The sequence below is a fragment of the Canis lupus genome, chromosome 20, assembly GCF_011100685.1.
Source record: "Canis lupus familiaris isolate Mischka breed German Shepherd chromosome 20, alternate assembly UU_Cfam_GSD_1.0, whole genome shotgun sequence".
Classification (NCBI taxonomy): domain Eukaryota; kingdom Metazoa; phylum Chordata; class Mammalia; order Carnivora; family Canidae; genus Canis; species Canis lupus.
In genome coordinates, this window is record NC_049241.1 from 26990554 (window position 1) to 27015852 (window position 25299).

Here is a 25299-nt window from a genome sequence, read left to right on the forward strand (position 1 = left end):
GGAGGGTTTTGCACAGAATCCAGAGTTCCAGAGTTTAGATTTATTTTTGCAGCCTCTGCCTTATCCTGCCTTCCTACAAAATAGTTAAACCTGTAGGCTGTATACTCTGCTGGCTAAGGTGGGCAAGTCTATAAAATATTTGGAAAAATTAAAAATGGATTTGCTAGAGTTGAGGTTTTTTTAAAAAGATAATCTACAAATATTTGGAAAATGAATACATTCATTAAAAGTTAAACAGCCGAGACAGCCCAATATGGTGACCCATATTCTTGGTCCCAGCTCAATCATTTTTCTTTGCTTGAGCAAAAGACTCACTTCTCTTATAGCCAAGAATTGGGAAAGAGGTCAAGAGCATTTTATAGAAGGTAGGTGGGAGTGAGATTGAGATGCTGCACTCTGCTTATACGACTCAGCCCTAATGGCATCAGGTTATTCTTCTTCTACTCTAAGAAAATTCCACAATTTAGATCCTATATCAGCTAGCTATTGTCACAGTAATGATGTTTAACAGATAACCTCAGAATTTCAGTGGTATGCAACGCTAAGCATTTTTTTTCTCACTCTTGAGTTTGTGAGTTGGGTGATTTGGCTCTGCTTCTCAAGTCTTTCATCCTGTTCTTGGGACGTGTAGCTAATCTGGACAAGTTCTGCTCATGGCAGGGGCAGAGGTACAAAACTGACAATCATTATGTGCTCTGAAGGCTTCAGTTTGGAGGTGGGATATTGTTATTTCCGCTCATTTGCCATTGGCCAAGGCAAGTCATGTGGTCAACTCAGTGGTGAGGAGTGGGGAAAAAAGTCCCATGATGGGCAAGTGTGGATGCAGGGAGAGGTGACAATGGGGACTATTTTAATCTGCTATACATTCCAGTAGGGCATATTTTGGCATTGGCCCTTTTTAACAGTGACTTTATAGTTTTTGAGTTTGAGTCTTTTTTTTTAATAAAGATTTTATTTATTAAATTATGAGAGACAGAGAGAGAGAGAGAAAGAGAGGGAGAGAGGCAGAAGAAGCAGGCTCCATGCAGGGAGCCCGACGTGGGACTTGATCCTGGGTCTGCAGTATCACTGCCCTGGGCTGAAGGCAGTGCTAAACTGCTGAGCCACCGGGGCTGCCCTGAATCTCTTTTTGAACATGATGTCTAAACACGTTCTCTGAGAAAATACAATACATACCTAATTTGACAATCGTTTTTCAGGGGATCTCTCAAGTCCAACAATGAGCTCTAAGTTCTGAGTAGGGGAGCATTGCCCTGGGTAGTACCCTGTCTTTTCCAGGTGGTGAGTGAAACAGCATGGTACCACTTTAGCCACCTTTCAAGAATTTCCTCTTTCCCTGCTGCTCAACACCGATCCTCCTAAATTTTTAAATGCAAACAAAATTGGATGGAGGGTTTTTTTTTTTTTAAAAGATCTTTTCCGAAATTAAGATAACTTTCTCAATCTTTTTTGATCACACACACAGTTTCTCCAAAATAATGGGTAAATATGCACTGTTCTAAAATACTTTAATTTGTTCACAGATAAATGTGAAAAGTAAGGGTTGTGAAACTAAATACAATTTAAAGAATATTTCTTCTTTCTCTGATACTTGTCTCGATCTTTAGATTTGTTTTATTTTTTAAAAGATTTTATTTATTTATTCATGAGAGACACAGAGAAAGAGATAGAGGCAGAGACACAGGCAGAGGGAGAAGCAGGCTCCATTGGACTCGATCCTGGATCTCCAGGATCACACCCTGGGCTGAAGGCGGAGCTAAACCGCTGAGCCACCGGGGCTGCCCTTTAGATTTGTTTTAAATTATTCCTTCTTTAAATAAACTGTGGCGATATTAAATAGTTTTTATAAATGTCCCTAAACCCTGCATAGTTCCTTTAAATTATTTTGGACCTTGTTTGGAGCCTGTGAAATGTCAGACTCTGAGAATTACTGATTTAGACCAACTGTCCATCTGAATCTGAAATCTGGAGATTTCTCCCCCAGACCTAAGGACTCATCCAGGCTGTGTTTGAATGGCTCCGGAAATGGAAGGTTGCCAGGCATCCCTGGGTCAGCTGTGACCACAGGATCCTTCTCCCTTATATAATGGACAATCTTCCCCCTGTACCCAGTACCCGAGGAGACTGGGATTCAGCACCGTGACTTTTTGAAGTTTGCCCAGCATTTCAGCTGTGGAAAGAGGAGCTGACTTAACTTTCATCTGCCTATTGCTGGTTCTGTAAACTCATCACTTGGGGATTTTGTAATAACTTGTGGTCCATCTGAAATGTAGGGACTCTTCAGAAGTGAACCAGCTTCTATTCTCCCTGTGGGCTCTTCCCTGGATTTGAGGTTGGGTAGGCAGGGATGGGAGTGTATCATTTTGTAGCTACACCTCCCCGCTCTGTCCCAGCCTCTCCTCTGGAATTCTTCATTTGACGGAGAATCCTGTACATTGTTCTTTCCCTTTTGCGGGGAACAGAGCTCAAAGAATCTGTGTCCTCCAGTCCAACAGGCCTTTCAGGTTTCCTGGACTTTGATCCACTCACTGCCTGGCCCAGCAGCTGTCAAACCAACCCTTGGTGCACTAATGAAAACCCACAGCAGAGGGCGGTCTCTCATGCTTATCAAGACCATTGGCGTGATGGCTATTTCATTGAAGAACCCATAAAAATGTTTCCTTGATTAAGTTGGCCTCATAAAGGGGAGAAAAGTCCCTTACTCTCCTAGAGGCCATGTTCAGTCTGTGAGAAGGGCCATTTTTTCCTCTGGAGAGTGATTTGCCTCTTCTTCTGTCCCCAACCCCCTCCTACTGTTGGGGTTATTTGTGAAGTTCAAAGACAAAAGGGGATTGATTTTGGAGTCACCTTTCCAGTTTTGTGGGTGTGTGTGTGTCTACCAAATACACAAAGTGGTAGGGATGCTGGACAAACTGTAGCCAGCCTCGCTGATTTCTCAGGCTCTCCTAACAGCTCCTGGCTCAAAAGATCAGCCTGGAGAAGATTATTAATGCCAAACATCTGTTTTTCTTTCTTGTGCCTGGCACTCTGCTGGGTCTGTTCTATACAGTATTGCGTTTAATCGTCATAAGGCAGCTATGTTTGTTATTGACACTTTACAATGGAGAGATGGAGTCCTGAGGTTAAGGGCTGTGCTGTGTGGCCTTGAGCAGGTTGCTGGGGTTCTCTGGGTTTTGTCTTGCTCTTCTTTAGTGAAACAAAGGCATTAAAGAGCTTCTGAAATCCCCATTTCCTTGAGGTTCCAGACAAAATCAAATGAAAAGCACTGAAAGGAAAGTTATCATGAAAATGAGACCTCTTTTTTGTGTGTGTGGGGAGGAGGGAGGGCAGGAGTGTTGGTGTCAGTGACAAGGGAGCAAGGCTGTGCTTTTTGCCGTTGGTTTAAAATTCTTTGAGCTGAGCTGATGGCGAGTCAGGAGCCCAGAAACCCCAGAAGGAGTAACACCCACAAATGATAAAGTGCTGAGCCTGGTCCAGTTTTAGCAATAACCTGCCTCAATTGCCAGGGCATGTTAAAATGGGAATTGCATTAGTGCTTCTGGAAGTTTGGCCAATCTTAGCATATGTATCTACTCTCTCAGGAAAGGCAGAAGCAAATTGTGAACTCACTGAATTATACAAAAGAGATGACTCTCATTTTGTTTCCCCTGATAAAAATTTACCAGAAAACCTGACTTGCCCCCTTCCCAAAACATAAAAGTTTCAAAAAGGAAACAAATACAGCTTTTGGTGGCCAGTCCCCTTAGAGAGAAGTGTTATTCTCTGAAGTATCAACCACCTCCCAAGACTTAAGGGGAGTCCTTTCTGATGGATTTATATTCTTTCAGGTACCTCCCAGCAGGCCCCAGATGGTGCTGGGAGCTACCTAACAGGAGTGAGGTGGAGACGGAGAGGAAAAAAAAAACACACTAAGAGCTTCTCCAGTAACAGTGGCTTTATCTTGGTTGTGTGTGAACTGGGCCAAGCCTGTTACAAAAGGTGGAGGTGATTATTCAATGATTTTGGGGGTTTATAAATTGTGTGATGAGAAAGAATCATTTTAAAGAGAGAAAAAAAATTTAAGGTATGAGTGAGAAGCTTTTTATTGGTGGATATATTAAGCTGTACCTAGGAAATTGCTGTTTGGTAGAGAAGGTCGGGGCTGGGAAAAATAAATTCAGAATTCATCAGCATACTGATGATACTTAAATCTGTGATTGAGATGACTTCAGGAGGGGATGGATGTAGGACAGAGGGTCTGCCCAAGGCCTGAGGCCTTGCAGTGTTCAGAGGATTTATAGAGGAATCAGCAAAGGATTTAAAGAAGGGTGGAAAAAATGTGTCCTTAGATAATATTCTATCAGCTGAGTGTAATATGCGCGCGCACAAACACACACAAATAAGCACCGTTAGAAGTCCGGCATACAGCATTGCTTTTTACAAGTGAATTCTCCCCTCCCAAATAACCTTGCCTGACAACATCCTATTTTGTCCGAGGAAACAGCAGGAGCTGCTAAGCTCAGATGATGATTCATTATCTGTTAATAGTTTCCCCCTGGGGTGTGTCTCTCATCCTCGCCATCCCCCACCCCTTTTAGTGGAGATTTCTATGTGCTAGAAAATCCATCTCTGTAAAATCTCCAGAATTCCCAAGCCTTATGGACTTTTCTTGACACATGGAACCCAGAAACTTTTATGCCAATCCAGAATAATTGGCTGTCACACTGTGCCTGAAACATAGTTAACTTGTCTAGATAGATGCTTATGATGGGTGATTTTATGTCAAGTGGCCTGGACAATAGGGTGCCCAGAGAGCAGTCAAACATAATCCTTCTGGGTGTTTCTGTGGGGTGTTTTTGAGTGAGATTAATATTGAAATAGGTGGACTTGAGTAAAGCAGGTCGCCTTCCATAATGTGGGCGGGCCTTGTCCAATCAGTTGAAAGCCTCCATAGAACCAAAAAACCCCACCTTCCCTGAATAAGAGACAGTTTTCCAGCTGACTGCCTTTGGACTTCATCTGCAATATTAGCTCTTCCTGCCCAATGACCTTCAAACTGGAATGTGGACTCTCCCTAGGTCCACACCCCTGGCTTACTCTGCACATTTTAGACTTCTTAACCTCCATAATCATGTGAGCCAATTCCTTCTCATTAACAAGCCTTCACTTCTCTCTCTAGATAAAGAGAGTGGGCATGCAGCACTGCCATTGGTTCTGTTTCTAATATGATGCTTTTTACCACTGTTCCTACTGTCTGTCTCTTTACTCACCTGCGCTTCAAAGGCCTGGTCCGGTACCACCTGACTCTTCTACTATGGAGAGCCCCCTATGTTCTGGGACGGCATAACAAGGGTAGAGGCCTTAGGACTGCATACATCCGGTGTAGATTAATCGCAGACCCCCCAGGCTAGGAGCACTGCCATTATTACAGGATTATGAGCTGCGTGTTGGCCAGGAAGGACTATTTTTACCCCCACTCTCTTACCTGTTTGAACTCTGCCCAGCACAGCAGTCTGCTGACAAACAGCCCTCTTGGTTTCTTTTACATGCTTTGCAGATTGCTTCCTAGGATTAGTGACCGGAAAGCAACAGAAGAGTGGAAGAGGAACACTGGATTTCTTTTGCTGTATCAAGTATGCATTTGGGGCCTGAAAACATGTCCCAAAGCATTTTCTCAGCAGTTATTTCCTATTTATTTTGAAGATATCTCCTACATTTGCTCATTTAAATAGCACAGAAAGCCATAGTAGGTGCAAAAAACAAGTATTGCTCAGGACTGAAATTTAGTCACTGGGCACCAGGAGAGCTTTACTGTGGTTACACTGTTGATTGACATGGCCACCAAGCCAGCAGTGAAGGAGGCCTGGCCTGCTACCAGGGCTGGGGTAGCTGATGGTCGGAGGCAGGCCTCTGCAGCCCTGGCACTGATTGGGACTTCAGAGAAGTCAGGAGGTCAAGTTGGTCAAGAGGCTAACTTCAAGATCTCTAGGTCCAGCTTCTGTAGGAAATGCTGACACCCTTTCACTGACCAAGACACACACACCAGCAGCATCTGGCCTCCCTCTAGCTACCAGTTGTTGGTGGTTGGGGTCCTAATGACTATTATAATGTGGGAATGCCCTTGAATGACCTTAGGATGGTTCTCTATGTCAACTGCGATTCAGACAGTATCAGTCACTAGTGACAAGTGCCTCAGACAAAAGAGTGTGCTAACAGGCCTCTCACAATCAACAAATGATTTGGGAAATTGTAAAGAACAGGTTGAAACATGGTATATGGTATGGCTTGTATCATTTAGCAACTTCTGACAAGCACTTCACTTTTATGCACACACGTATATTATGTGGAGAATGAAGGGGAATCCATTTTAAGATTTTGGTACGTATTTTTTATATCAACTTAAGTATAGTGTCTTGGGTATAATCACTGAATAGTCTGAATTTACGGAAAAGGAACCAAAGGTATCTGAAACCAAGGGCTTCTTCCCCCTCCTGCTCTGCTCCTTGGAGCTTTGTTGATTTCCTCCCTCTATGGTTTTTATTCAGAGATGGGCAGCAGCCAGTCAGATCTTGTATCTTGAGTCTTATCCTATATTCTCCCTAGAAACTGTCTTAGTTAATATACAAATGGAAGAAATACTAAATTAGACTAGTGAGGCATTGAGTAAAATGTAGGCGTTTTTAGACAGAATAGTCTTTCTGTCAGGAACAGAAGATTCAGGAGCTCTGAGTATTTATAAATAAAGAGAACAGTATGACAAGGCCATTGAGACTTACATGAATGAAGACAGGGATGGTATAGGGTAGTGGTAAGATGCACCATCTGTACAACCACGTGGACCTGGGTTCAAGTTCTGGTGCTTCTTTTACTATTTGTGGGTTCTTGGACAGTTGAACCCCTGGCCTTGGTTTCCACATCTGTAAAATTGGCATCATCATCATAATATCTACGGTTTGCTATCAAAATTAAGAATAGGAAACCCTGGGTGGCGCAGCGGTTTGGCGCCTGCCTTTGGCCTGGGGCGGGCGCGATCCTGGAGACCCGGGATCGAGTCCCACGTCGGGCTCCCGGTGCATGGAGCCTGCTTCTCCCTCTGCCTGTGTCTCTGCCTCTCTCTCTCTCTCTCTCTCTCTCTCTCTCTCATGTGTGACTATCATAAATAAATAAAAATTAAAAAAAAATTAAGAAGAATAACTCCTAGAAAGTGTTTAGCCCAAACATGGTAAGTGCTGCATCAATGTTTGCAGTTATTGCAGTTACTCTTGCTAGGCCATTATAGGCTGTAAATAAGAGTCTATTCTAGCTTAGTCAGAAACGTTCAACCATTGTTCAGAGGTGTTTTGGTAATTTTACTCATTAGTGACTGTCCCTCTTGATTTTCAGAAGAGTGTATAACTGTTTTACCAGGTGATTCATGCACTACCTGGAATTCAACATCAAAATGTCTCAGAATTGACCACCTTTTGCCATCTAGACCACTCTCCTCAGGAGGTATTTCTCACCTGGGAGGGCATAAAAATCCTAGTCAAGCCTGATTTGGGGCTCAGAAAGTATCGTTACTGGCTCTATAATGCGACCAGGACCAATTCTTCCCTGCCTCCGTTTATGTTATCCTGCTCCAACGCAGCCATGGGGCTGCTTTGACCAGTGGGATGTTAGCAAACCTGATGTATGCAGAGGCTTGGAAAAAGTGCAGGCATGTTTTCTGCATGAGTTCTTCCACTCCACTGCCATCCTGAGTATAGCTTAGCCTATGGTCCAGGAAAAACAGCAAGAGACACATAAAGTAGAGCAGAGTAGACCAGCGGAACTTAACCTAAATCAGCCAGCCTGCAGATGTGTGAGGGAGCCCAGCCCTAGAGTGGCTCTTGCAAGACCCCTGGGAAAGACATACCACTGAGGTCTTCTGTTCAGCATTATTGTTGCAACAGACAACTGATACAACCTGGTGGGGAGGAAACTCTGTTTTCTGGCGGTCAATTTCTCTATGAGGAGGAAAATGTTGGAATCTCTGTCTTTTTAAATTTTTATATTTCATAAAATTTTTTTGATGCCTTAAAAGGGAATGAAGCTGCAAGCTGACATGTCCTCAGGAGTGCCAACCAGATTTTCAGCTCATGGCAGGATGTCGTTATTTAAAGTCTGCTGGGAAATAAAACATGTGTACTCATTTGAAGCTGCTTGTAAGTGCCACAAACAATAATCTATAAGAATGGGGAAGGGGATGAGAGGGGGACTTTGTTTCCCTGCCACATGCTGCTGAGAAGTACTCAGAATAGTGGGAGCCCAGGTCCTCGGATCACTGCTATATGAGATCTTTGGGGTAATCATGGCTGGTGGGGGCTCATGTAGCTGAGGAAGAGAGGATGCTACCAAAGAGCAAGCAATCACTGGAGGATTCCATTGCCAGTGTCCTTGGCAGGGGTGGACACTGTTGATCACCTGGCTCCATCTTCTTTTGGATTCCTATTCTCTGACCTGTGTTGGAACCTGAGCATCTGCCACCATTGTGCTTCCTACATGGTATCCTGTGAACCTATTTGGAGGTTTTCCCACTAGCCTGTGACTCTTCTGAGGGCAACAAGTGGGGCTCATTCATTCTTTTTGGTTTATGAACTATCCAGTATGTAGTTGGATTCAAAGAGTGAATGGAATGAACGAACGAATGAACGAAATAGCATAAAGTATTCACAAGGTGCTGAATTTTTCCCTATTTGACAGACATACTTTGGAGACTGCAGACAGATAAAGAAGCCACATATGATATCGGAGAAGCTATGTCATCTTTTTAAGCCTGATTTTGCCTGTGTGGGAAGGACAGTAAAAATAACTAACTAACAAACAAACAAACACGTCCTAGAGTTAGGATGGGAATTCTGTGAGTAGGCTTCAGGCTCGGCCCAGTGCCTGGCACACTCTACATGGCTAACCGAACATTAGTGGTGTCAATAGTGGGATTTATATTTTAAAAGTATAAATTATGCTTAAGACGTAAGACCCCCAAAGAGAATCTATGTGCAAGTACTTGAATGGGGATGGTAAGAGAAAGACACAGTCACAGTGGGAGTCAAAGCAAGGACACAGCTCCCCATGGGGACTGCTGCATCTGAGATGGCTGTGCAGGCCACAGTGGGGCCCAGAACGGTCAGAAGAGACTCTGAGGAGTGGGTGGTTTTTGAAGGATGGGTGAGATTTCAACAATGGTCATTGATGTGACACAGATTTGGGGACTTCATGGAATTCTGAGAAGGTACACATCTGCCTGGATGTGTGGCTTTGGGGGTTTGATGAGGAAAGTGGACCTTCCATCGGGCCTTGCGGGGAAATAGAAGGACAGAATTATAGAGGAGAAAGCTTTATTTCTTGGACCCCTTTAAATCTTACTTCTATATTCTGGATAGATATAATGCATTGCAGAGTACATTGTATTTCTTCTCTTCCTATGTTTTTCTCTGTTTCTTCCATTTCTTTTCACCCTTCACAAAAGCTCATGGGCTGTGGATTTGAGCAGATCTGGGTTCTAATTTCAAACACCATAGCTTATTTCTAGTGTGGCTTCAGGAAAGATATTTTGCTTTCTGGGTCTTGATTTTCTCATCTGTAAAATGTGAAAATAATTCCTACTTAAGAAGGTCACCACTGTCTTTCAGTTTTTTTGTTTGTTTGTTTTTGTCATTCAGTTTTTATTCTGCTTGCCATCCAAGTACAAGGGACTCTCTTCAACTGGCCTCAAGCTTGGAGAGAAACCAGTTTAGACCCAAAGGCTGCTAAGTGATTCAGCATTACCATTTGGCTCAGCCACCCCACTTAAGCTGAGTGGTCTTCCTGTGGGACAGTCCACTGGTTACCATCATACACCATAGGAAAACCTTGGGGGTCTGTCCTCTGAGTATGCTGTTTCCCTGAGTCCTTATCTGCCACTGGTGGATGCCTTCACAATCCACAGCTGATACCCAGCACTTGAGAAGGTTCTAAGTCTCTTAGTTTACACTCATCCATAGTCATTGCTGGTTACTAAGTATTTTGATTGTTGCTCTTGGCTGCCACCTTCCCAGGCATTGGTTTGCAGGACAAATGATTAGGAGATGAGTTATTAATGTCTACCATTGAAGACTGTAATTTAGAGACTGGCAGCATCTGGGCTGTGACCAGATAGCTCAAATCTGCATGGACAGGTAACAGAGACTAAGGAATTGGAGACGGTTTCTAAGAAAGAAACCCTTATTTTCTAGAAAAATTCAGTTCCTCAGTAGTTCTGTATTTCTCAATAGGGGAGCTATAGGATTTGGGGTTGGGTACATTCTTCATGGTAAAAGAAAGACAAAATCACATGTATATCTTTGTCCTTTGTGCAGTAAACACACAGCACCAAAAACTGCCCCTGAGTATTTCCAGATGTGTCTGGTGGGAGATTGGTGGTGGAGAGGAGTAGTAATAAGGCCTTTGGTGGAGAACTGCCATGTAAGCAGCCAAACCAAAATAGTGAACAATGGTTTTATGAGTACATTGCAGAATTAAATTCAAGGTAGAAAAGCTGCACATAATAAAAAATAATAATAAGGAAGATTGAACTCGCTGCTTAATTCTTGACTTTAAAACTGATAGGTAGTAGCCCTGAAGTGTTTCATTTAGCTTATGCTTAGCAGTTACACTGTGCCAGGGCCTGGACGAGGTGTTGGAAGCACAAGGGAATACCAGGTAGTTCTTGCTCTTCACAAGCTAACGTTTGCCGGCCTGCCAGACTGGGTTCTGCTGGCTTCATTCACTGGGCAGCAGAAGTGTGGGCGGGGAATGTCCATTTATTCCTCCTCCTCATTCTAGAAGGAATACAGGCACACCTCAGAGTTACTGCGGGTTTGATTCCAGACCACCACAATCAAGCATGTATCACAATAAAGCAAGTCAAATGAATGTTTGGTTTTCCAGTGCCTTTAAAAGTTAAGTTGAGCAGCAACTTCTTTCTAGATGGGCCTCTTGAGGCAAGGGAAACAAAATTCAAGAACAAGCATTTGGGATATCATCAAAATAAAAAGCTTCTGCACAAAAAGGAAATAATCTGCCAAACTAAAAGGCAGCCTACGGAATGGGAGAAGAGATTTCAGATGACATATCTGATAAAAGCTTAGTATCCAAAATAACTAAAGAACTTAACAAAATTCAACACCCTAAAAAAAGAATAATCCAATTAAAAATGGGCAGAGGAACTCAGTAGGAATTTCCAGAGGAGACATCCAGATGGCCAACAGGTACATGAAAAGATGCTCAACATCACTGATCATCAGGGAAATACAAATAAAAATTACAACGAGTAATTGTAATCACCTCACACCCATCAGAATGGCCTAAAATCAACAACACAAGAAACAACAGGTATTGGCGAGGATGTAGAGAAAAAGGAACTCTCTTTCACTGTTGGTGGAAATGCAAACTGGAATAGCCACTCTGGAAAACAGTATGCAGGTTCCTCAAAAAGTTAAAAATAGAACTACCCTGTGACCTGGCAATTGCACCACTAGATATTTACCCAAAGAACATAAAAATAGTGACTCAAAGGGATACATGCATCCCAGTGTTTATAGCAGCATTATCTACAATAGCCAAATTATGGAAGCAGGCTAAGTATCCATTGACTAATGAATAGATAAAGAAGATGTGTGTGTGTGTGTGTGTGTGTGTGTGTATACACACAGACACCTAAATATTACTCAGCCTCAGCCATAAAAAAGTAAAATCTTGCCATTTGCAACAACATGGTTAGAGCTAGAACATATTATGCTAAGTGAAATAAGTCCAACAGAGCCAAATCCATTTGATTTCACTCATATTTGGAATTTAAGAAACTAACAAGCAAAGGGAAAATACAAGTAAACCAAGAAACCGATTCTTACCCACAGAAAACAAACTGATGGTTGCCAGAGGGGAGGTGGGTGGAGGCATGGGTGAAATAGGTGATAGGGTAAAAGAGGGTACTTGTCATGAGCACTGGGTGATGTATGGAAGTGTTGAATCACTATATTGTACACTTGAAACTAACACTACGCTGTTAACTAAATGGAATTTAAAAGCTTTTTTAAAAAGGTATGCTTATACCATACTGTTATAATCTGTTAAGTATAATCTTTTTTTTTTTTAATTTTTTATTTATTTTTATTTATGATAGTCACACAGAGAGAGAGAGAGGCAGAGACACAGGCAGAAGGAGAGGCAGAGACACAGGCAGAGGGAGAAGCAGGCTCCATGCACCGGGAGCCTGACGTGGGATTCGATCCCGGGTCTCCAGGATCGCGCCCTGGGCCAAAGGCAGGCGCTAAACCGCTGCGCCACCCAGGGATCCCTGTTAAGTATAATCTGATAAGTATGTAATAGCATTTAAAATAGCAATGTACATACCTTAATTAATAATACTTGATTGCTTAAGAAAAAAAGGCTAAAACTTACCATTGTCTGGACTTTCAGTGAATCATAACCTTTTTGCTGGTGGAGGGTCTTGCCTCCATGTTGATGGCGCTCACGGATCAGGGTGGTGGTTGCTGAAGGTTGGGGCAGTGTGGCAGATTCTTAAGATAAGACAACAATGAAGTTTGCTACATAAATTGACTCTTCCTCTCATGAACAACTTCCCTGCAGCATGTGATACTGTTTGACAGCATTTTGCCCACAGTAGAAGTTTTTTTTCAAAACTGGAATCAATACTCTCAAACCCCGCCACTACTTCATCAACCAAGTCGATGGTAATATTCTAAATCCTTTGTTGTCATGTTAACAATCATCATAGCATCTTCACCAGGAGTAGATACCATCTTAAGAAACCCCTTTATTTAGGGATGCCTGGGTGGCTCAGCAGTTGAGCATCTGCCTTCGGCTTAGGGTGCGATCCCGGAGTCTCCGGGATCGAGTCCCATATCGGGCCCTCTGTGTGGACCCTGGTTCTCCCTCTGCCTGCGTCTCTGCCTCTCTCTCTGTGTGTCTCTCATGAATAAATAAATAAAATCTTTTTTTAAAAAAACTTTCTTTAAAAGAAGGAAAGAAAGAAAACAAGCAAGCGTTTTCTTTGCTCATCCAACTCATCCTCATAGTTGTTTCCTATGCTCATCCATAGGAAACAACTCCTCATCCATTAAAGTTTGATCATGAGATTGCAAGCAGAGCCATCACATCTTTAGGCTCCACTTCAAATTCAAGTTCTGTTGCTATTTCCACCTCATCTGCAGTCAGACCGCACACGTAACGTTTACTGATTAAGTTTCTCATCTTACATGGGCACTGTTCATGGCGTCCCAAAACAATTACAATAGTAACAACACCAGTGATCACAGATCACTGGGACAGACATAATGAAAATGCTTGAACCGTTGTGAGAATTGCCCGAATGTGACAGAGATGCAAAGTGAGCAAATGCCGTAGGGAAGATGGCACCAGTAGGCCTGCCAGATACAGGGTTGCTACGAACCTTCAATTTCTAAAAGATGCAGTATCTATGGAGTACAATAAAATGGGGTGTGCCGGGAGACCTTGATCTCATTCCTCTGGGATTTTATAAAGCAATATTTAAGTTCCTAGTTGATGGGTTCATCCTTTTCTCACCCCTGGAATAAGATGGGGAAATGTCATGTACACAAAAATGATATTAAGAATATTTAATAAATGCCATGGCACAGAAGCCTGGAATTGAAAACCAGTCCTGGCCCTCACCCTGGCAATGGGCCCCTGGGAGAGTCCCTTCTGGACCCCAAGCAAGCCCTTTGTTGCTGGTGGGGCTGCCTCAGGGAGGGTTTTGGAGAAGCGGCTGTTTGCCAAGTATTTCAGTACTTCAGCCGTAGATACGGTTGTTCATTCTTACCACCCAAAGTCAACCTTGCGTGTCAGTCCTTGTGACCCTCCTTTTGCAGGCAGGCAGAAGACTTCCCAGGTCACTGTATCGGAAACCCTGTGCCCAGTTTCCCTCCTTGGAGGTGGGGTGCCATTCTCCCTGTGTCAGCTAGGTGTCCTCATTAAAGCACCATTAGTGGCACACGGGTTGGACCTAAGTGCTTCTGGAAAAAGTCCATCTGCTTACTGCAAGGCAAACATCATAAACACATTTAATGAAGATGTAATACGTTTTTAAGCCAAAATGAAGGGGTTTCTCCCCCATTAGTACCAGTTGTGCTCTTTCTCTTTTTATACAAGGTCACGTGGTATCTTTTTAAAGGTGGTTCCTCCCTCCTTTGGACCAGATTGCACACACCCAGCTGGCTCTCTGGGAATCTGTTCCCAGCCCTGGTGCTTTCGTGTTTTTGCTTCTGTGGTTTCAAGACAAACCTCTAACATTTGTCCAATGTAGCATTTTGTGGTCACATACATGTGAGCACAGAGCTTTTTGAAGTTGATTGACATTCTTGTTTTACAAATTGCTACCTTTTGAGATTTTCATTTGGTTTTCTTTGGCAAAATAACTTTTCAGTCTTGAGATCCTGGCAGCATCGGATGTCTGCTGGCTTTTGTGTGTTTAATATTATAATTGCTTTGATATCTGTTCTTACCTCTAACTTGGTTAGAATATTTTTTCACAGTGCTCTGTGTTTGCTCAAGGGAGACTGTAAATCTATAAAAGTGTTTGATTTCTGTTCCCTAGTTTATTTTAAGGGGAAAATAAATGGCCTTTGAGTACAGAATGGTGGAAGCTGATGTCTTCGAACCCATTTGATAATCATCAGCCACCCAAATAAGAACGTGAAAAGGGGTATTTATCCCAATCATAACCCCTAAATTCCTATTAGCATTTGAAAGAAAAATGTACCTGAGATGATAGAATTACAAAATGGGCTGTTTAGCAAACATTTGTAGAGTCGTAAGTCATTAAATCATCTCTGTTCATGGCTTTAGGTGAAAGAAACCTAATTTGTCAACTGCCTTACAGAAAAGAAATTGGCGCCTCCAAGACTTGGTAATTTTAATCAAATCAGATCTTTATTGGCTTGTATCATTGAAGCTGCTCGGGAATGATTTTTAAACATAATTATTTAGTCACAAATCAAAGCCTCAGCAAAAGGGAAATGTCACGGAGTAAAATGGAGAACACTCCTTTAGCTGTGTAATACAGGTCAATTTGCCCTCCTTTTGAAACCAGGAGAGGGCCTTCTGGATTCTTTCCTCCTGGTCCCTTGTGGTTCAGAGCCATTTCTCACTTTCTCCTCCCAATGTCCCTATTAAAGGCTTTTAGGGATCAGAGGCAAAAGGGGTCGGTGGGGGATTTGTGCACGGGGAGTGGGGAGTGGTGTCGGATGGGAAAGATGTGATTCAGAATGTAGGAATGGAGGCAGAGTGAGAGGTAAGGGATGGTAGGAAGACAGAAACAGGGGCCAAGTCTATGCCTGGCTGAATTTCTGGGGACAGCTCCAAGCTCCATGTACAGCCAGCTTGGCAGATACCTCTTTTGGTTATGATCAATTAGGGTGGAAATTCATGATGGTGGTAGTAGTCCTAGCCATAGCAGCTAACTTATAACTGAGTACTGACTATCTACCCTTTGAAATGCGAAGTGTTTGATTGGATTATCCCCTTTAATCCTCATGGAGACCTTAAGAAGATGAAATTTATTATCTTCATTTTCCTGTTGAAAAAACTAGGGCTTAGAGAAAAAACTCAGGGTGAAAAGAAGTAATCGTTAAACTGGAAACGGAGGTTTGTTATCTATACTTTTCACATGAGGTATCCGTAGGAGCCTGTTTGAGACCATCTCCATGGTGAAATTCCAATCCAGATGTGACCAAGAAGGCACAAATGGGAAGATGGAAAACACTTTGAGGTAGGCTTCCACTGTTTGGGAAATATGGCGTTACACCAAGTCAGAGGTTGGAATTTATCAATTTGTTTTATTTTTATTGGAAGACAGAACTTTTAATATGTTAACATGTGTCACAAATTCTCTAGAAAATTTAAGTCTATTTTTCTGAACCTTCTTGGCCATAGAACCACTCCTTTTCTTTTTCTTTCTCTTTTTCTCTCTTCCTCCTTTCCTCCCTCCCCCCTTCTCTCTTTCCTTTGGATTATCTATTAACTTCTCAAAACGTATATATGAAGCACCTTTTGAGAAACACAGATGAAAGGATAGAATGTCTGACTGGAAGGAAAACGATCTAGGTGCCTCCTTAGTTTCACTCCTGACTCCATAATTCAGGGTAAAATTTCACTGCTTTCTGCCAAAGCTTTGCCTCTACAGCTTGGAATGTGTGCGTCTCTGATACTACGTTACAGAATTGTGTTACTGTGAGTAGTTAAAGTAAAAATTAAAACATATTTCATTGTGGATACTAAAGTGATATGACTGCATTTTGTAAAGAAAAAAATAAGAATACATTATCAGCCTTCAGTAGTGGCCCCCTGGAAGAGGAAATTTGAATTTTCTTTCAGTACCTAGTAATCTAATAATCTAAAGTATTGAAACTGATTCTTTTCCTTCATGCTTGGGACGTTGGAAGGAACATTTTGAAAAAATGATTGAGACGGTTGGGTTCTGACACGTAGGACCTTGTATAGACACGAAAGCACACACACCTCAGCTGGAAGTTGGTAACCCTGCTTGGATGAAGAACCCCAAATTCTGAGCCAGAGTCCTCTGAAACTGTGGTCTTGTTCTTGTGATGTAGAGCTCCTGGTGACTGTTCGATCCTTGTCAGAAACAACACGAGTGCAGTAACTAGACAGGAATAGTTTGTACAGTCAAAAAGGAAAAGATCACACCTCCCAGAATCCCCCGGGCAGGAAGAGAGCCTGGACCAAATTAGACACCACAGGGAGTGAAGTGGCCATATTGCAGAAACACATCCTTGAATGTTCTGTGGGTTTTTCTTTCTCTTTCTCTTTCTTTTCCTTTGAGGTATCGGTTGTGAAGCCAGTAGAGAGAAGACCTCTCCCTACCACCAAACAGGAAAATGCCGTGAAGCCTTCTGAAGTGAACGGTACCGGGTGCAGAGCTGTGGAAAGAAGAATACATTTTCTCCTCAGTGAGGTCATGCATTTAGCAGCTTTTTGATTGCACTTGACCTCTGAAGCGTGGCTGTGGCCAGTTTCGGTTGCTGAAACCTAAGATGGCGTAGAGGACCACGGAGGCAAGGCCGCCGCCTCGCTGACGGTCCGAGATTCAGCTCCGGTTAGCAAGAATGTAAAATATCTTTCCATCCCAACAACGCCAGGCTGGCGGTGGGTTTTTGTTGTTGCTTCTTCCACCCTTCTTTCTTTTACAGTTCATTGACAATTCTGCTCAGGCTTTAAAATAATCTGGGCTCGAAGTGAGGCTTGCATCGCGCTGATTTTGATTACTCCCACATACCGTATTTATTTGCCATTTAAAGCATCTTTGTCTGGAGGAGATTCAGTTTCTGCAGCAACTGATCTTGCTGCCGTTAACTAAGGAAAGGTGAAGGGGAGGCAGGTCCCTCCAGTGTGGGGCCTATTGTGTGAGGAGGCCTCCAGGGAAGATGGAAGCCAAAATAACACTCAGAATGACCAGGGGAGCTTGACTGTTCACTCAAACCTTTGTCTGGTGCCTCTGCACTCTCTCTAGGGCTTGATGGGTGGTTGTGCCATCAGGACTGTCCTTATCCCAGGAAATACAGCATTCATTGTGGACCTGGCAGCTGGGCCCTGGATGCAGTTCCATAGGCTGCTGTCCTGGGACTCCGCTCTTCTTTCTCTTGTCCTGTGGTGACACGAGATGCTAAGGGACCAGGTATTTCCATGTTTCCCATAAGTTCAAGGGCCCAGGGTTGGGGGAGTCATCCCCCCCGCCCCCCTCCTGGCATGAGAACAAAACATCAAAATTTTGGATAATGAACTTTGTGTGAAGACTGCATCTTCACAGTGCCATACAGGAGCCAGAAGCAAAAGGGGGAAAATTTGCTGACACTAATTTTGTTTTTATTTAAAAACTCTTGACGATCTGTTTAGTGTCAGCTGTTTTGCATTAAATTTGATTTTTTTAAAAATATTACATCAAACCATGATTTTCTCAATGGCTAAGTTTTGTGGTGCCCTCTTAAATGTTGCATCCAAAGCGAGTGCCTCACTTGGTGTCAGCCCTGATAACAAGTTCCATAGGAGTGCTTTTTTTTATTATTAAAAATTATTATATAGTAATGTTGATAATGTAACTTACCTCGTGACACATGGGCCTCTTAGCATCATGGGAAACATTCATAAGGGTTAACTCATGAAATAGGCCCAGAGATAGGCACTGTGATTATTCCCATCCTACAAAGGAAGAAATTGAGGCATCAAAAAATTTAGGTTGTTGGCCTGAAGTCATCACTCAGCCAATAAAGGCAGAAGTAGGATTTGAGCCCTGTCATTGATGGCTCCAATTCTCTTTCTTAGCCTCCTATCCTTGAGGGCCCGAATTCTTTTCACCCTACTCCATGTGGGTTGATTCTCTTTTACCTGGCTGGCAACTTCACCTTTTCCATGGTTGAAATGTATCATGTCGACTTCTGCCCCAGAGATAATACATCAAATTGAAAGCGAAGCCTGAAATAGGAGATCACAGAAAGCACATGGAAGTCCTTGATTCTGTGAATCCATGGAAAAGGGGTAGCTGGGTGTCAGTCTCATCCTCTAGCCCTTGTCATGCAGATGGTTTTCTCATAATGGCTTTAATAGCTTTTAAAAAATTGTAATATTGAAAATGTGTGCCTATTGGTTGGTTCTTCAGTGATATCGTAGCATAATTTCATCGCCTTTATTTTCTTTTTCCTCAAACACATTCATTTTGGAATTCTTGTTAGGAAATTTGGGTCTTGGCTGGAAGTGTTGCCACCCCCGCTCTGTAGACCTATGCTGTGCGGTACGGTAGCCACCCACCACATATGGTTATTGAAGTGTGTCTCATCCTTTTTTATTTTTTATTTAAGATTTTATTTATGTATTTTACAGAGAGAGTGTGCAAGAGCGGGTGAGGGGCAGAAGGAGAGGGAGAGAATCTCAACCAGACTCTCTGCTGAGCATGGAGCTCAAAGTCTGACATGGGGCTTAACCTCAGGACCTCACGACCCTGAGCCCAAATCAAGAGTCAGACGCTTAGCCTACTGAGCGACCCAGGTGCCCCAAGTGTGACTCATCCTAAGATGTGCTCTAAGTGAGAAATCATGCTGGAATTGAAAGTCTTATATGCTACAGACAATGGAAACTATCTCATTACTAATTTTTTTGTTGCTTACATATGGCGATGGTATTGTGTATCTACTTGTTTAAATATGATATACTGATAAAATTAATTTTGAGGGTTTTATTTTTTAGACATGAGCCGTGGGGAATTTAAAGTCACGTACACGACTTGCATTTATTTCTCTTGGACAGTGCTGCCGTGAAATATTGCCTTTTAACTGTTCCATTTATGAGGCAAGTGGTTGGTGTGTTCTGTTTTGTTTATAACTGTTAGAGGAGCAAGTAAACTTTGCCCAAAAAGAAAGAAAGAGAAAACATTTGAAGCTTGAGACTTTGAGTCAACAGACAGTTGCTTCATTAAGGAAACTTCACCTTTGTTCCTGCCACCTCTGCAGACAAGTGAATTCTTTAGGCTCTAGCATTAATTTACATTCCAAGAGGTGTGTACACAATCGGGCCTGTCTTCCAGAGCTGCTGGCTTTAAATGACATCATGGCACTCTAAACCATGTTGAGGTGCTCCTTTAGGTATTGGATGCTGATGGAGCTGAGTAGCCTGTGTTTGCCAAGTTAGGAGCTCTGCCGCCTTTTCCTCAAATTCTTGCAGAATGGTTCTCTGAGCACTAAGGCCTGCATTTTGGCCCTCAATCTCTTGTTTGCAGGAGAACCTGGGGACCTCCATAGAGATGCAGATTCCTGCAGGCTGTTCCCTGGAGTGCCTGGCTTGGCTTTCCTGGATCAAGCACATCTGTATTCTTTCTAACAAAGCCCTCAAACCTTCCTCTTCATTCAGATATGGGTATTCCCTCTTCCTGTTCACTCTATCTTGGGGATATCTTTCCTCTTTCCAGAAAGCATTCATCAGTAATCCAATCAGTTTCCCCTTCTCCTTCCTTTCCATAAGCTGGAGATGCTAATTTACTTCCAAATCCATATTAGCCACCCTTAGCTTTACAAAAATATCCTTCTAGTGCATGAGGACAGGAGATGGGGGGGAGGGGCAGTCTTTTTTTCCTTTTCTCTTCATTGTCTTACGGATCAGTGAAGTTTAACTTGAAAGATATCTGAATTCCCCTTTGAAGTAAATGAGATAATTTTTCAGCAAATGTTAGCTTCAGTGCCTGATAGAAGATGCTCCATAAATATCTATTGAATGAATGAATTTCTGTCCTGCATATCTTCCTTGGAAGCTGCATTAATTCCCTGTTACCAAGGGTCTGAATCTGTAGTGCTCTAAGGCACTAATTAGGTAACTACCTAGAGGAATTGTGGGGGGGGGGGGGGAGCTTTAATGCCAATTTATAGATTGTGCCTCAATGCAGTAAATAAAATGCATCCTCAGGAGTAACTGAGCACAACTTCCCCTCGGTATTTTTTCCACTCCCCTTGGACCACCACATCTGCCCACTTGCCATTCGGCATCTCTTCCTTATAGTGTGGAATTGTATTTCTCTGGACTCTGGGTTGCAAGTGTCAGAGACCAATTTTAAAGGGGTTTATGCATAAAACTGAGAATTTATTGGTTGAGGTTATCAGAATACCCAGATATGGCTATGTGCAACGGTTCCAGGGACATCTTTAGGGTACGGATCTCTCCATTACTTGGCTCTACTATCCCATCCTGTCCACCACCCTTGTTAGTCAGATGGTAGGTCATTGTTAAAAGTCTTCTCAATGCTCTACACCCCTCCCCCAGCCCTGACCAGCCACACTTAAGACCTTATCTCTCCGAGTAGCTCCAGGGAAAATTCTAATTCTCAGGGTTGGCTCTGATTGGATTGTGTGAACTGTGGCCAAACAGATTAAATGCTTGGATTTGCCTGATCTGGGTCACATACCTCCCCTGGATCAGGATTCTGGGCTAGCCCATCCAAACTGCTCGAATGGAGAGAGGGGCAGGGCATGGCACTCCAGAGCTACTTCAAGGTCAATTTATCATTGAAAAGAAGGAAAGGCACTGAGCTGGGAAAACATATCAAAGCGCTGTTTTAAAAACCTACAAAGGAATCACTTTTCTGTTTCTATAGGAGAATGACTCTCGCCACAGAAATCATAGCTCTCCCCCACATCCAAAAATCATTTCAGGGGGGGTTCCTCAGTCATCAGCAGCTGGGAAGACCCTGCTCTTTGAACATACTCCAGTACATTGCATACAGCAGGTTTTTAATCATTGTTCCAATCAACATAACTGTGCACCTAATGTGTGCCTGGCAGTATTCAATCACTGAGCATCTCCTGTTGCAATAATCATTCAAACTAGCTTTTTCACCACAGCCTCCTGACAGCATGAGCCTCGAGAGGGTGCAAAGATAGCTCCAAATCTGACTGCCATTGACTAGCTCTGTGGGTCTGGGTGAATCGCCAGCCCCTCTATGCCTCAGTTTTTGCATTTATGAAATGAAGTTACTATAGTAACTTCTCCATATAGTGCGTGTGATGGGGATCCCTGGGTGGCGCAGCGGTTTGGCGCCTGCCTTTGGCCCAGGGCGTGATCCTGGAGACCCGGGATCGAATCCCATGTTGGGCTCCCGGTGCATAGAGCCTGCTTCTCCCTCTTCCTGTGTCTCTGCCTCTCTCTCTTTCTCTCTCTCTCTGTGTGACTATCATAAATAAATTTAAAAAAATAAATAAAAAAGAATTATAGTGCGTGCGATGGTTAAATGAGATGATGCATATAAGGTGCTTTGCACAGCAGCTGGCTTAGAGTGAAGGCTGACACATAGTCATTAGTAATTAATGTTAATATATGTTGAAGAACATATTTGGTGGCCATTTACATTCATTTGGTATCTATTAAATTTTTGTTATATGCTGGGTCTTTTGCTAGACTCGGGATAAAGATGAATAAGATACAACTCTTGTTCTTAAGGAATTTGTGGTCTCTTGGTAGAGGCAATCATGTAGATAATCAGAGGTAATGCAGATAATTGCATGGTCCATGTGATTCAATCCCTAGAGCTGTGTACAACCAAAAGCAATTTATTCAGATTTCTAGAATATCACAAAGGGAATCCTATGCTCTGTACGTATCATTCCCTCTTTCCCTCTTTCATTGACCACCCTCAGCCTTCCGAGACACGCAAGTCCCTGTATTTCATGGACCTTGCTGAGCTCCTCTGCCCCATGCACTATGACAAAGACTCCCTGATGACTCCTTTTCCTTCCCTACCTTAGATTCTCCATCCAGTCATTTTCTCTGCCAAAAAAAAAGGCTCTCTCTATCCCTATGTAGGTTGAGCGACATTTACTATTCCTTCAAGACTTAGCTTAAGTGCCGCCCTTGATTTTAGGCCTTCCTGGCCTCTTAGGCCCTAGCAAGCGGTGTACACCACTGTTCAGAGACTAGCTTTCTGAGGATGTGATGATTGGCCTTTCTGACTATTGTGTGTGGACTGCAGGCAGGTAGGTCCTCCAGAGAGAAAAATCATCATTTCCTGTATTTCCTCTGGCATGCTGGCACCATGTGGGATGGGGGGAGAGAGGGAAAGTGGCCGTTCCCAAAGGCCAGCTGGAGGGTCCTCTAAGGTTGACAGTTCTCTATGGCTAATTTCAAATGGCCATCACCTAGGAAATGATGTTTCTTCGTGTCAGTTATAAAATGACAGTAAAGGCAGAGTAGTGTGGTGTGGCCACCGCAAAGCATGGTCTTTGCCAGCAGCTAGAACTGGGATGGACTCTTAGCTCTCACTGGCAGGGGGCAAGTTACTTAACCTCTTATACCTCCTTATCATTACAATGGACATGATGACAGGGTTTATCATAGGGGTGCTGTGAGATCTCATTTTATGAGATGGTGCTGGGAAAGTCCGTGGCACAAAACCTGGCACCCAGTAAAGTCCTCAATCACAGTGGATACTGTTATTACAAACATGAAAATATATTTCTGAGAGCTCCAGTGATTTTTCAAGGTGAACAACCAACAACAGTGTTCTTCAAGGCAGTGACTCGAAGGTTTCTTGTGACAATTAGGAAGAAAGAAACAAACAGCATATTGGTTGCAGTGAGGGAACGTGATTTTGTTTTGGTTGTTGTTTGCTTGTGTTTTTCACACCTGTTTTCTCAGGGGATTGGGAGGTAGTGTCTCGCCAAGACTTGACGGCAAGTAAAATATATAGTTGAAAGTCCTCAGCAGTCACAGCAAATGTGAAATCAAATCTCTCATTTGCTTTGGAGCGTCCGGACGGCAAGGACAGCTGCAGTGTTGCTATTTTTTATTTCAAATAAAAGAGTCAGCTCCTTGTTACCATAGAAACCACCAACCTAATTATAAGGAGTTTTGTTCACTGGATAAAAGTCATCATTTCTCTTTCCTCCCCACGCTCATACAGGTCCCCAAAATATTGGCATGGATTTGATCCTAGATGAAGGGATTTGCAATCTTTAGCAAGATGATTATAGTGCACTGACCACCCCACACAGGAAAGGAAAGCACTTGGAGCTGGCCAGAGACTTGGAGCGTCTGAAGCTCATTTTCTACTTTGAAAACAAGCATTTAGCAAGAACAAATTCATGTTTTTAAAGTAACATTTAAAGAAAGATGATCCTGATCTATCCTACCACTAGGTAGACATCCCCTTTCTTATTTGGAAGTAGAAAAGTAGATGCTAGCTCCAGGGTCCTTCTGTGCTAGGATTTTATACTGGAATTCTGAGATCAATCATATTATATAACATTGCAGTATTTGGAGAAGAAATGCTGGACCATGGGTTTCCAAGGGCTGTTTGATGTATGTTGGGGGTTTGCTAGAATGGTAAATAGTTGTATGTCACCATTAAGGCTCACCCAGAGAATGTGGAACCTTCTGGTACATGCTTCTCTCTTCTTGAACCCACTCTTCCATCTGTTTCCTGACCTTCATGCTGATAAGTACCTAAGTGGAGATTTGTTTTCCCTGACCCTGAAGAGGTGGTCCCTCAATAGTCAGCTGGTAGAAAGCTAAGTGGCACTGAGGATTAAGAGTCTTAGAGGTATTTCAGGCATAAGGTTACTTAGGGGTTAGAGATTTGCAAGTACAATTAATATATATATATTTTGAAGATTCCATTTATAGAATGTGCCAGCTGTAGGTCAGTGCTGGCACTGAGCACATTGCTTGCATTTTGTAGATACTGTAATACTCGGTGACATGAATGTTCCATATACACATCAGGAATTTTGGAAGATACATCAAGCCATTAGGGGGAGGGGGAAACGAGGCTTGCTGTACAGAAGAACTGGACTAGGATGGGGCCAGGTGAAAGCCTGACAGTGAAGACAGGAGTCCCTGAAGAGTCCCTAAACATGAAAAGAAGCTTACATAGATATGTGTGGGGGACAAGGTAGGAGAGACGGTGCTAAGAATGCCCCTGGCTCTTAACTTTTTAATCTGGGGCAGGTCAGTGCGTCCTTGGTGCTTGTCCAGAACTAGTCCCTTGATTGGGAAACAGGTGTCTTTGACCTGGACTTGATCGTTGTATGGTTTCCTTTCCCCTTTGTGCTATGGACACCCCTTCTCTTGATCGTGGGGCGAGAGGAGTGATGGAAATGTTGGTGGCACTTGTAATGACCATGGTGGTGGGGATGATGGAAATTGTGATAATCGTGGGGTTGTAATGACCTTGTTGATGTTGATGGTGCAGGATGGTGCTTCATGTTTTGAGCACTTTCTCAATTGTTGGCCCATGTTGTAAGCGCTTATATCCACTTATATCCAATGTCTAGTCCTTTATTTAGGCCAGAAACCTGCGATTCTTTCCTGATTGATCCTTTTTCTCACACATGCCATCAGACTATCAGCAAGCTTTCACCAGTTCTACCTTTAGAACCTATGTGTGTTTGTCCCCTTTCACCATCTCCTTTGCTACCACTGTGGGCCACACTGCCTCCCTCATTCAACCTGTCTTACTGCCAGACCTTCTCCCTGGATTCCCTGATTCCATTTTTGCCTCTTATTATTCATTCACAAAGCAGGCAGAGTGACCTTGTAAAATCATACGTACTCCCAATCCAGAACCTTCTTTATGGTTTCCCTTCACACTGACAGTGAAATCCAAGACCTTAACACCAGTTAGGTCTCAAATGCCCATCTTACTGGCTTCATCTCCTACCCTTTACCAGTTGCTTATTCTCCATTCCTACCACCTTTCTTCCTGATCTGTGAGTAATGCTGGTCCTGCATCCTTAGCTCCTCCCCATAGGATTT

At 43.0% G+C, this 25299-nt stretch overlaps 1 protein-coding gene across 8 annotated transcripts in view; it reads left to right on the plus strand.

Annotated features, from left to right (window-relative positions):
* Positions 1 to 25299, plus strand: part of PRICKLE2 (prickle planar cell polarity protein 2) — a 322311-nt gene that overhangs the window by 34057 nt on the left and 262955 nt on the right. For 3 of the 8 annotated variants that reach the window (XM_038565923.1, XM_038565926.1, XM_038565927.1), the window contains 2 exons: positions 7363 to 7470; positions 8042 to 8162. The exons of 2 other annotated variants lie outside the window; for them this stretch is intronic. The gene's annotated coding sequence lies outside the window, so the exon portion shown is untranslated. The remainder of the gene's footprint in view (positions 1 to 7362; positions 7471 to 8041; positions 8163 to 25299) is intronic. 3 more of the 8 variants (XM_038565929.1, XM_038565924.1, XM_038565931.1) reach the window with 1 other exon arrangement.